Here is an 11934-nt window from a genome sequence, read left to right as displayed (position 1 = left end):
TACTGATCCTCAACACTGGGGCCCTACAAGGATGCATGCTCAGCCCCCTCCTGTATTCCCTGTTCACCCATGACTGCATGGCCACGCACACCTCCAACTCAATTGTCAACTTTTCACACGACACAACAGTAGTAGGCCTGACTACCAACAATGACGAGACAGCCTACAGGGAGGAGGTGAAGGCCCTGGGAGTGTGGTGCCAGGAAAATAACCTCGTACTCAATGTCAACAAAGCAAAGGAGCTGATCATGGACATCAGTAAACAGCAGAGGAAGCACCCCCTATCCATATGGAGAAGGTGGAAAGCTTCAAGTTCCTCGGTATACACGTCACTGACTAACTGAAATGGTTCATCACACAGACAGGGTGGTGAAGAAGGGGCAACAGCGCCTCATCAACTTCAGGAGGCTGAAGAAATTTGGCTTGGCACCTAAAACCCTCAAACTTTTACAGATGCAACATCGGGCTTTATCACTGTCTGGTACGGCATCTGCACCACTTACAACCGCAGGGCTCTCCAGAGGGGGGTGTAGTCTGCGGACAAACTACCTTCTCTCCAGGACTCCTACAGCACCAGATGTCCAGGAAGGCCAAAAAGATCATCACGGCCTTCAACCACCCGAGCCACTGCCTGTTCATCCCGCTATCATCCAGAAGGCGAGGTCAATGCAGGTGCGTCAAAGCTGGGACCGAGAGACTGAAAAACAACTTCTATCTCAAGGCCATCAGACTGTTAAACAGCCATCACTAGCACATTAGCGGCTGCTACCCTGTATACATAGACTTGAAATCATCACCGGCCACTTTAATAATGGTACACTAGTCAATATAACCCTGGTGCTTGCTGGGGAAAAAGTTGCATCTATTGTGGTATGGGTCAGATTGACCCGCAGAGTTTAAACACATTCAAGACAGTCAAAGAATCAAGTAAAATCAGCCAAAACATTGTTTTTCTTGTCAGACCTTTCAGAAAGAAGAAATAAAGAACTTTTGATTTGATTTCAGAAACATATAAAACATATTTCCTTTCCCACATACAAGCATTTTATGTTTCTCCAAGTAGCCACTTCGGTGTGATTTGACCCTACTGGTCAAAATGATCCCTTCTGTCTTTCCCTCTACATGTTGAACGCAATGTACATGTGTGCTTCCTGCAGATGTATTTATTGCATTCGACACAAGTGGTGCTGGTTCTACTGTCTTGTTGAGGGGGGGGGCATCTTTTCCGTTTTTTGCCAGCACCTGTATCCACTGGATCCATCAGAGATCTTGCTGCTCTCGCACTGAGAAGGAGAAGCTTGGGAAACGTCATTATAAAAGTGCAACCAGAACCAGTCCACAGCATCATGTTTGTATACAACATCTACACAGACATTCCGCAACAACAATCAGTGTGTCCATATTTTGAAGTCAATTTCATGACTCCAAAAGAGGAAAATACATTTCATTTCATGGAGAAAAAGAGAGATTAACTAGTATTTTAGACAACTCAAAAGTAGAAATGGGTCAAATTGACCGGAAAACGAAATAGGTTTTTAATCATTTTTACATATTTTGCCTTACTCATCTCATATGTACAGTATATACTGTATTCTATCCTATTCTACTATATCTTAGTCTATGCTGCTCTGACATTGATCACCCAAAAATGTATATATTCTTAATGATCTATTCTTTTACTTTAGATTTGTGTGTATTGTTGTGAAATTGTTAGATATTACTTGTTAGATATTACTGCATTGTTGGAGCTAGAAACAAAAGTATTTCGCTACTCCAGCAATAACATCTGCTAAACACGTGTATGTGACAAATAACTTTTGATTTGAGAACAGAATCATCCAGCCCATTGGGCATCTCACTACATACACCCTCATATGCCATGTCTTGAAATATTTTGTTTGTTTTTTGAGTGGCGCAGCAGTCTAAGGCACTACATCTCAGTGCTAGAGGCATCACTACAGACCCTGGTTCAATTCCAGGCTGTATCACAACTGGCTGTGATTGGGAGTCCCATAGGGCAGCGCACAATATGCCCAGCATTGTCTGGGTTAGGGTTTGTCTGGGGTAGGCCATCATTGTTCTTAACTGACTTGCCTAGTTAAATAAAACATATTAGGTTTGTTTGTCCTGTTCTACTAATTCCTTCATTCATTCAAAATCAAGTTGATAATAGTCCTGATTTAAGCAATATTTAAACACACCTCACGTGACCACACTAAATAATCTTTAGGTTGATCTCAATCACTACAAATTCGATAGAACCAAGTCTGGTATATACAATCAATTAAAGCATTGCCTTGTTGGATTTCCCAGATTAGGAAAATAAGAGATGAAAGACTTCATTATTTTGACCCTAAATGCACTTTGAAAAGGAGTCGAAGGCCTAAATCATCATTGGTCATCACTTTAGTTTGATCACAGGGCTCTGTTGTTCTGTCTGTCTGTCAAGCTTTATTTACTTGAACTCTGGGGAAGGGGTCATAAGCCTATTTGGAGCTTTAGGGCAGAATAGCCCCCTATTTAAAGAGGACCACTTGTGGAACTCCCAATAGACCATACCTGTTATGTTGTTAAGATTCCAGGGCATCCTGTAAACACTGGACTGTGTGTGTGTGTGTGTTTGTTTGTTTATTTTTTTGTGTGTGTGTGTGTGTGTGTGTGTGTGTGTGAGAGAGAGCGTACGTGCATTTGTCTGTGTGTAGAGGCACTTCAAACCAACTCTCCCCCTCCTCACACAGGAAGCTCAAAAGGTCACCATGGATAGGGAGCACTCAGCTCTCGCACACCTGATAAGCAGCAGATTACCCCTTTGCCCTTATCACCAGGGGTATTGTAGGTTATAATGCAATGCCCTTTGAACCTTTCTAAAAGCCTGGCAGCCACACAGTGTGAAGCAGAAGGCGACAACATTGCTGCCACTCCATCTGGTAATATTAACATTCGTCCCTGTGGACTTTGATAAGGGCTGTAGGCTGAAATATATAACCCGGTGATGACAGGATCCCATAAATCTTATCACTCTTTATATCTGGAGGGAGGATGAATCTGTTCTCCTTTTTTTAACCATGCAGTCCATCACTTATGTGTCATCAAACATAATTTCCTGGATCTCATATGAGCTCATTTGTTTGGTGTTGGGTTGAGCATGACTTAACATTACAGCTAGATAATTCATTGTTTTCCCCATGAAGAATAAATGAGCGAGGACTTTATTAAAGTTAACCAACCTACTGCATGCTAACATCACCTCCTGAAGATAGAACGTGCAGTACTAGAACAGTCAGGAGGAAGCAGAGGGAGTGAAATATTGATACTGTGAAAATAGGCATGAGCTCTTTAACAGTACAGTACATGTGTAGGGGGAGAGAGAGAGAGAGAGAGAGAGAGAGAGAGAGAGAGAGAGAGAGAGAGAGAGAGAGTGTGTGCTTTATTCACTCATCGGCTCTCGGACCAACAGGCTCCGAGATAGATTCTACCCCAAAGCCATAAGACTGCTAAATAGTCAAATAATGCTACCCAAACGATCTGCACTGACTCTGCTGCTACTATGTTCGTTATTTTACTCTCATTATTTTCTATCCTAATACCTAGTCACTTTACCCTGCCTCCATTTAAATATCTAACTCAAATACTTTGTACCTCTGCATATTGATCTGGTACTGGTACTCCATGTACTTGTAAATAGCTCCGTTCTTATGTATTTTATTTGATTATTTTTAAATCTGCATTGTCAGGAAGGGCTCATAAGCAAGCATGTCACTGCAAAGTCTACACCAGTTGTATTTGGCGCACGTGACAAATGAAATTAGATTGGACTCCAATTCGATTAATTCACATCAACTAAATGGGATTCATTGACCAGACACCCAATTCACTAAAAACACAAAAATCTAAGAGATAAATGTGTGGAGCCACAGAAACTTGCCTTTTTAAATGGATTTGCTTGAGAGTACAGAGCTGCCCTGTCTCTTGATACCTTCATTGATATATGTAGTAGGAGACAGTGATAGTGAGGAGGTTATGTTGGAGTGGGGGTCAGACTGAGGGTGATGGTGTGACAGAGGGATGACACCCAGAGGGAGGGAGAAACTCTCAATTTAAGACACCATGGGGCAGCATCATAATATTGTTTGTCAGGAAGCATTAGTCCCCCATTCATTCAACTCAAACACCCCATTTACGCAACACAATCTCACACTCAATTCATGCCAATATGTGTAAAAAGTATTTCAGTTGATTTTGTGCTTTTTGTGTGACTCAATTCGTGTGAAAATACACACATTTTTGTTTGACCTAATTCGTAGGAAAATACACACATTTTTTGTAAAACTTAATTTATCGAAAAATATTTTTTGGGGGGGGTAAAACTTCTGAACAATCTTTTGAAAGTTATTGGAGCAAAGCATTTTGGGCAATGCTGTTCGACACTGCCTTTAATAGTGTCCCACGTTTATTTACATAAAAAACAAACGCGTTAACAACCCAATATTGTTAATCAACCAGGTTATTACCAAAATACGTATTATACAATAGTAGCCTTATGTTTTTATTTTATTAATGCTAATGCTGTTTTTCCTGTGCTTGTTTTCACTTCATATTTTGGGATACTGGTGCTGCTGTTGTTAGAAAATAAAAAGTATTTGTATTTTTGGTGTGGAATTGATTAATTAAGGCATTTGATCGGGGAACGGGGAAACATTTTTGTGATGGGAAATTAATTCATCAATAAATGTGGGGAAACCTGTTTGGTTTAAATTCCCCTGGTGCAACTGCATGGTATTTGCAACAATACTGAGTCTGAACTATGATTAATTAAGCCATACCAATGCAGATAAACAGCTTAATGTAAAATAATTAATTATGTTGGCTTACACTTATGGGACTTCCAAGGTCTTTCATGATGATGATTACGGTCATGCCAATCATGTTATATTCTTAGGCTATTGTAACAAGGCATATGCCAGCATTGTAAATCTACTGCCTCTGCCCAGAAGCCTACTAGGCTTTCATGGCAACGGCCGTTAGAATTCACTTTGTCATGTATGAGCCCCGTTTTAAGCTGATATAATTTGTATCATTATTATATGGCTATGAAACCCTTGGTTTCAGACTGATCATTTCTCACTGGAAATTGCTGCTGACATTGAACATAGCTTAGGGTTAGGCTGTTTAATTATTTTCAGACTCTCCTATACCACTATTCCCAATATCTTATGCCCCAGAGGTCGAAAATAAACACTTTTTAAGATGATATAACTTGTATCATTATTACAGTGCCTGTAGCTTTATTTATGGGGAACAATTTCCGTTTCATAACAGGTAGTGTCCATTTTTTTAGAGTCGTGTTGATTAATTATAGCTTTCTTCAGTGGAAATACAGAATGTGTATAAAAGTGCCAAATATACCAACAGCTAAATCAAGCAGAGATGTACTATTTAACCATGTTAATCATTACTGGAACATGCGAACTACAAACATCTAACCTGTTAAAGAGAATGAATACATGACAACTAGATTCTTGCAAAAGTCAAAAGTTATCTATAACATGAGTAGAAACAAAGTGAGTGTGTGTGGGTATATGTGTGTAAGTGTTTGTGTGCGTGTATTATGGTGTGTATTATAATTTCCCATAATATAAATGTATCCCTATTCCCCAATCAAATACCTTCATCGATACAACATTTGTTTAAAATAAGAGTCTGCCTTTTTTCTCCAATCTGGCAACCCTAAAACAATTGACATAGCCTTGTATAAAATGGTTTAATACAGGTAATGAGTGGAGTACAGGAGGTCTTCTTAAAGAAAAACTAGCAGGTTTGTGAGAGCCGGAATTCTTACTGGTTGGTAGGTGATCAAATACTTATGTCATCCAATAAAATGCAAATTAATTACATAAAAATCATACAATGTGATTTTCTGTATTTTGTTTTAGATTCCGTCTCTCACAGTTGAAGTGTACCTATGATAAAAATTACAGACCTCTACATGCTTTGTAAATAGGAAAACCTGCGAAATCATCAGTGTTCATATACTTGTTCGCCCCACTGTATATCACTCGCTAATGTCCAGTCTCTAGATAACAAGGTAGATACGCTCGGGATATGCTGTCGGAGTTGGTACAGCCACCGGGATTCTTTGTACGTCCCGCCGACAGAAATACAGTAACTTGCAAAATTATTCATCCCCGTTGGCGTTTTACCTATTTTGTTGCATTACAACCTGTACTTTAAATGGATTTTATTTGGATTTTATGTCATGGACATACACAAAATAAGCCAAATTGGTGAAGTGAAATGAAAATAATTACTTCATGCAAACAAATGTAAAACGGAAAAGTGGTGCGTGCATATGTATTCACCCCCTTTGCTATGAAGCCCCTAAATAAGATCTGGTGCAACCAATAAACTTCAGAAGTCACATAAATGGTTAAACAAGTCCACCTGTGTGCATGATCTGTCACATGTGTCAAATGATCTCAGTATACATAAACCTGTTCTGAAAGGCCCCAGAGTCTGCAACACCACTAATCAACGGGCTCCACCAAGCAAGAGGCACCATGCAGACCAAGCAGGTGAGGGACAAATTTGTGGAGAAGTACAGATCAGGGTTGGATTATAAAAACATATCTGAAACTTTGAGCATCCCACGGAGCACCATTAAATCCATTATTACAAAATTTGAAATAATATGGCACCACAACAAACCTGCCAAGAGAGAGCCGCTCACCAAAGCTCACAGACCAGGCAAGGAGGGCATTAATCAGAGAGGCAAGAAAATACTATATTTTAATTCCAGGTTGTAAGGCAACGAAATAGGAAAAATGCCAAGTGGGGTGAATACTTTCGCAAGCTCCTGTAAACATCTCTCTGGAAAGAAGAAGGGCAGAGGTGTATGTTTCATGATTAATGACTCATGGTGTAATTGTTACATCATAAAGGAACTTAAGCCCTTTTGTTCACCTGACCAAGATTCCTCACAATCAAATGCCGAACGTATTATCTCCCAAGAGAATTCTTGTCGGTTATTGGTACAGCCATGTATATCCCACCTCAAGCCAATACCAGGATGGCCCTCAAGGAAACTGGAAACAATCAAACTGGAAACCATATATCCTGAGCCTGCATTTATTGTAGCAGTCGAGCTGGCAAGACACTGGACCACTGCTTCTCTAACTTCCGCAATGCATACAAGGCCTTCCCCCGCCCTCCATTTGGTAAATCTGACCACGACTCCATTTTGCTCCTCCCTTCCTAAACACAGAAACTCAAACAGGGATTATTCAATGCTGGTCTGACCAATCGGAATCCACGCTGCAAGATTGTTTTGATCACGCGGACTGGGACATGTTCCGTGTAGCCTCAGAGAATACTATTGATTAATACGCTGATTCGGTGAGTAAGTTTATAAGGAAGTGCATAGGAGATGTTGTACACACTGTGACTACTAAAATCTACAGTATCCAGAAACCGTGGATAGATGGTGGCATTCGTGCAAAACTGAAAGTGCAAACCACCACATTTAACCATGTCAGTATAGGGACAAAGTGGAGTCACAATTCAATGGCTCAGACACAAGAGGTATGTGGCAGGGTCTACAGATAATCAGGCACTACAAAAAGAAAACCAGCCATGTCACGGACTCCTACGTCTTGCTTCCAGACAAACTAAACACCTTCTTTGCCTGCTTTGAGGATAATACAGTGCCTCCGATGCGACCCGCTTCCAAGGACTGTAGGCTCTCCTCAGTCCTTGGTAGTAAGACATTTAAATGGGTTGACACACAAGGCTGCTGGCCCAGACGGCATCCCTAGCCATGTCCTCAGAGCATGCGCAGACCAGCTGGCTGGTGTGTTTACGGAAATATTGAATCTCTCCCTATCCCAGTCTGCTGTCCCCACATGCTTCAAGATGGCCACCATTGTTCCTGTACCCAAGAAGCCAAAGGTAACTGAGCTAAATGACTATTGCCCCGTGGCACTCTCATCATGAAGTGCTTTGAGAGACTAGTCAAGGATCTAGACCCACTTCAATTTGCACACCGCCCCAATAGGTCCACAGATGATGCAATCGCCATTTCGCTGCACAATGCCCTATCCCATCTGGACAAGAAGAATACCTATGTTAGAATGCTGTTAATTGACTACAGCTCAGCATTCAACACCATAGTACCCTCCAAGCTGGTGGTGAAGTTAGGAAACAACATCTCTACTTCACTGATACTTAACACTGGGGCCCCACAAGAGTGCGTGCCCAGCCCCCTCCTGTACTCAATGTTCACCCATGGCTGCATGGCCATGCACGCCTTTAACTCAATCATCAAGTTTGCAGACGACACAACAGTAGTGATCAAGCCACCAACAACCAGACAGCCTATAGCGAGGAGGTGAGGGCACTTGGAGTGTGGTGTCAGGAAAACAACCTCTCACTCAATGTCAACAAAACAAAGGAGATGATCGTGGACTTCAGGAAACAGTAGAGGAAGCACCCTCCTACCTACATCGACAGGACAGCAGTGGAGAAGGTGGAAAGCTGTAAGTTCCTCGGCGTACACATCACAGAAAAACTGAAATGGTCCACCCACACAAACAGTGTGGTGAAGAAGGCACAACAGCGCCGCTTCAAACTCAGGGGGCTGTCACCTAAAACACTCAAAAACTTTTACAGATGCACAATTGACAGCAACCTGTCAGGCTGTATCACCACCTGGTAAGGCAACTGCACCGCCCACAACCGCAGGGCTCTCCAGAGGGTGGTGCGGTCCGCACAACGCATCACCGGGAGCAAACTATCTGCCCTCCATGACACCTAAAGGATGTCATAGGAAGGCCAAAAAAAGAATCAAGGACTTCAACCACCCGATCCCCACTGCCTGTTCACCTCGCTATCATCCAGAAGGCGAGGTCAGTACAGATGCATGAAAGCTGGGAACGAGAGACTGGAAAACATCTTCTATCTCAAGACCATCAGACTGTAAAACAGCCATCACGAGCAGATTAGAGGCTGCTGCACCATCCACATAGACTTGAAAACATCACCGGCCACTTTAATTATCGTTTTGAAAGCATTTCCCGACGTCCTCAGGAGATGGATAGACATCCAATTTCTGCCTGCTTTTTACAATGATACTCTCACTGTTAGTTGTCTATGTATTTTGCATATTCACATGGTATGCTCTGTGTTATATACTAATACTAGGCATTTCCGCTTGCAGTTTGTTTTGCATGTTCCTACTGTGGTTCTGCAAGGACCAACAGCCAGTGAAAGCTCAGGTCAATTGAAAGGATACATTTCATGGCTTTTCCAACATAGCCACTTTGGCAGTGTTAGTTGGCAATGTGAGAAAGTGTGTGTTTTTCCGTCATAGTGAATGGAAAGATTAGTCCATGGATGGAAAAAGGCTTAGAGGGGTGTGGTGTCCCTGTAATGCTGCTGTGTTTTGTTCTTCCCTTACACTATGGGGACAAAGTGCAGCACAGGATGGTTGGTGGCGCCTTAATTGAGTGGGATGGGCTTGTGGTAATGGCTGGAGCAGAATGGGTGGAATGGTATCAAATACATCAAACACATGGTTTCCATGTGTTTGATGCCATTCCATTCGCTCCGTTCCAACCATTTTTATATGAGCCATCCTACCATCAGCAACTTCCACTGGAGTGTAGTCACAAACATGGAAAGTGCAGGCTTACAACTAATGCATGCCCTACCGCGTACTCTCTGGGATGACTTGTGGAGTAGCAAGTCCTTTCGGTCTTTCTGTCTACTCAAAAGTTTCTCAACTGGAGTGAGGAGATTGTGGACCCTACTCCACCGGACATTTTAGTAGATTTCTGAGTTAACTGCAAATGTGAATTAATCTTCAAATAAACCAAACCTTTAAAATTAGACAAAAACTCAAACGTGCCGAACACATGGTGCACAATGGGTGCAACGTGATTGCACTGATAAAGTAAGTGGGACAAGAGTTTGATTGTGGGTGCAAAACAGGTTTGGAAACACTCATAAAATTGTATGTATGATGCTCACTCAGCTGGATAAGGGTTAAGTGAATACTCTTAAAAACAGAACAGGATCTAGTCTAGTCAATACCAATACTGGGAATAAAACATGTATTTTTATGGAAACAGAAATGTTTTCTTATATACTAACAGCTAAAGAAAACATAGGAAAATGTCATTTTTGTTCAAAACCATTTGAAAGTAATTTCCCTCTAAGTGCTCAAGCAGAAACCTTTGAGAGGGTGCGAGAGAGAGTAGACTGTTGTGTGTAGTGTCTTAACGCCACATTAATGGCCTTATTTGTATTGTCTCTTTGCAGCTAGTAGCTAAAGCCCCATTCGCACGGGACTAGTATTACTATAGAACGTCGGTTATGTAATTAACAAGTCCCAACAAGTCTGTTTTTTTTCATTGGACGATTCGGACCTGATTCATTTTAACAAACTGCCTCTGTAATTTGTTTTTCTCCCTGGGAGTTTGACAAAAAACAGTAGGTTTTTAGGGCTGGGATAATAACTTTCCAGCCAAGTAACAATTACTGACATGGCAGATTCGGAAGGGACAAAAATGATGGATGTGGTGATTGATGCTCCTACACAGAATTACATTACCTGAGCTCCACCAGTTAAACTTATCCTGTCCGAATATGACTTTAAGATATAAAAAAGATGGTATATAAAGGATGTACTGTACAGTTTGTTTTAAAGAAGATAAAATATGTGGAAAGGATGTAAAAAAAAATCAGGACACAAAACGTTGAGATTGGGATAGACGGGAGGTTGTAGGTCAAACAAACATTGAATGCTATTGTCAGTAATTGAGGAGTGTTGTTAAAACTAATTATATACAAATGGTAGAAGACCATTGTTGCACAGACAGGACTTTTCCAGTATGGAAGATGAACACGTCAGCAGCGTGTCAATGGGCTTCTTCCCGAGGAATCCCTTGAATGATATCATCTTCAGGTGCCCATGGCAGGATGCATTATTGCAGTTTTTCTCGATTGCTTAAACACAAAAAGTGTTCCTGTAGCACAACAAACCCATACCCTTACGTCATTAACAAAAACAAACACACATTTCCCAAAACCGTAAACAATATTCACCTGTTTCCACACGTTTCAATATTCAAAACTCTTTCTGCAAAACCTTACACAAAAGTGGCCGAATATATATCATTAATTGCACTATATTTTCATTCAGCAAACACACGCTCTCAATATAATTAACTCAAGTCAATCACAACCTAAACTCAAAGAGCACACCTTTCTCCAAGTGCAAACACTAAGCCTCAAAATTGTTAACACACCAATCAGAATTGCAGGATCAATAAATAGGGCCTGGAGGCATGTCCATGTGCTTTGGACCAATGGATTCTAACAATGCCATTGTTGCAAGACAACAGAGAGGAAGAGGACGAGGATGAGAACAACAACAAAGACAAGTAATCTCAGATGAAATCCGTGCCACATTAGTTCATCATGTGCCCAAACATAGGAGGACTATGAGAGAAGTTGGACAGCTAGTGCAACCCAACCTAAGCCGTTACACGGTTGCATCCATTGTCCATACCTTCGGCAGGAAAAACAGGTAATTTTCCTTGTTGTTACTGTGATACATGTAATGTTGTAGTGCTTATAGACTAAATCTCCACTTTGTTCTCAGTGTAGTTTTACCACAGTAATGAATGACCATAGGTCAGTATTGATCTAATTTCATTTTTGCAGAACTGAGAGGCAGCCATCCATCTATTTACCAAGTTCCAAATGATTTATCTGGAAACCTATTCTAAACATTTTGGTAGCAGTGTTTTGAATTAATCCCTCCAGTGTGTAAAAAACAGTCATGTAGTCTGTGTTTTTTACATCTTGTGTGTGTTGTCTGAGGGCAAAGTTTGAATTGGGACCCAGAAGTTAGATGGTTGTACCGTTGGGTGTGAG

This window comes from Oncorhynchus keta, chromosome 22, assembly GCF_023373465.1.
Source record: "Oncorhynchus keta strain PuntledgeMale-10-30-2019 chromosome 22, Oket_V2, whole genome shotgun sequence".
NCBI classification, from domain to species: domain Eukaryota; kingdom Metazoa; phylum Chordata; class Actinopteri; order Salmoniformes; family Salmonidae; genus Oncorhynchus; species Oncorhynchus keta.
This window is presented reverse-complemented; position numbering follows the sequence as displayed.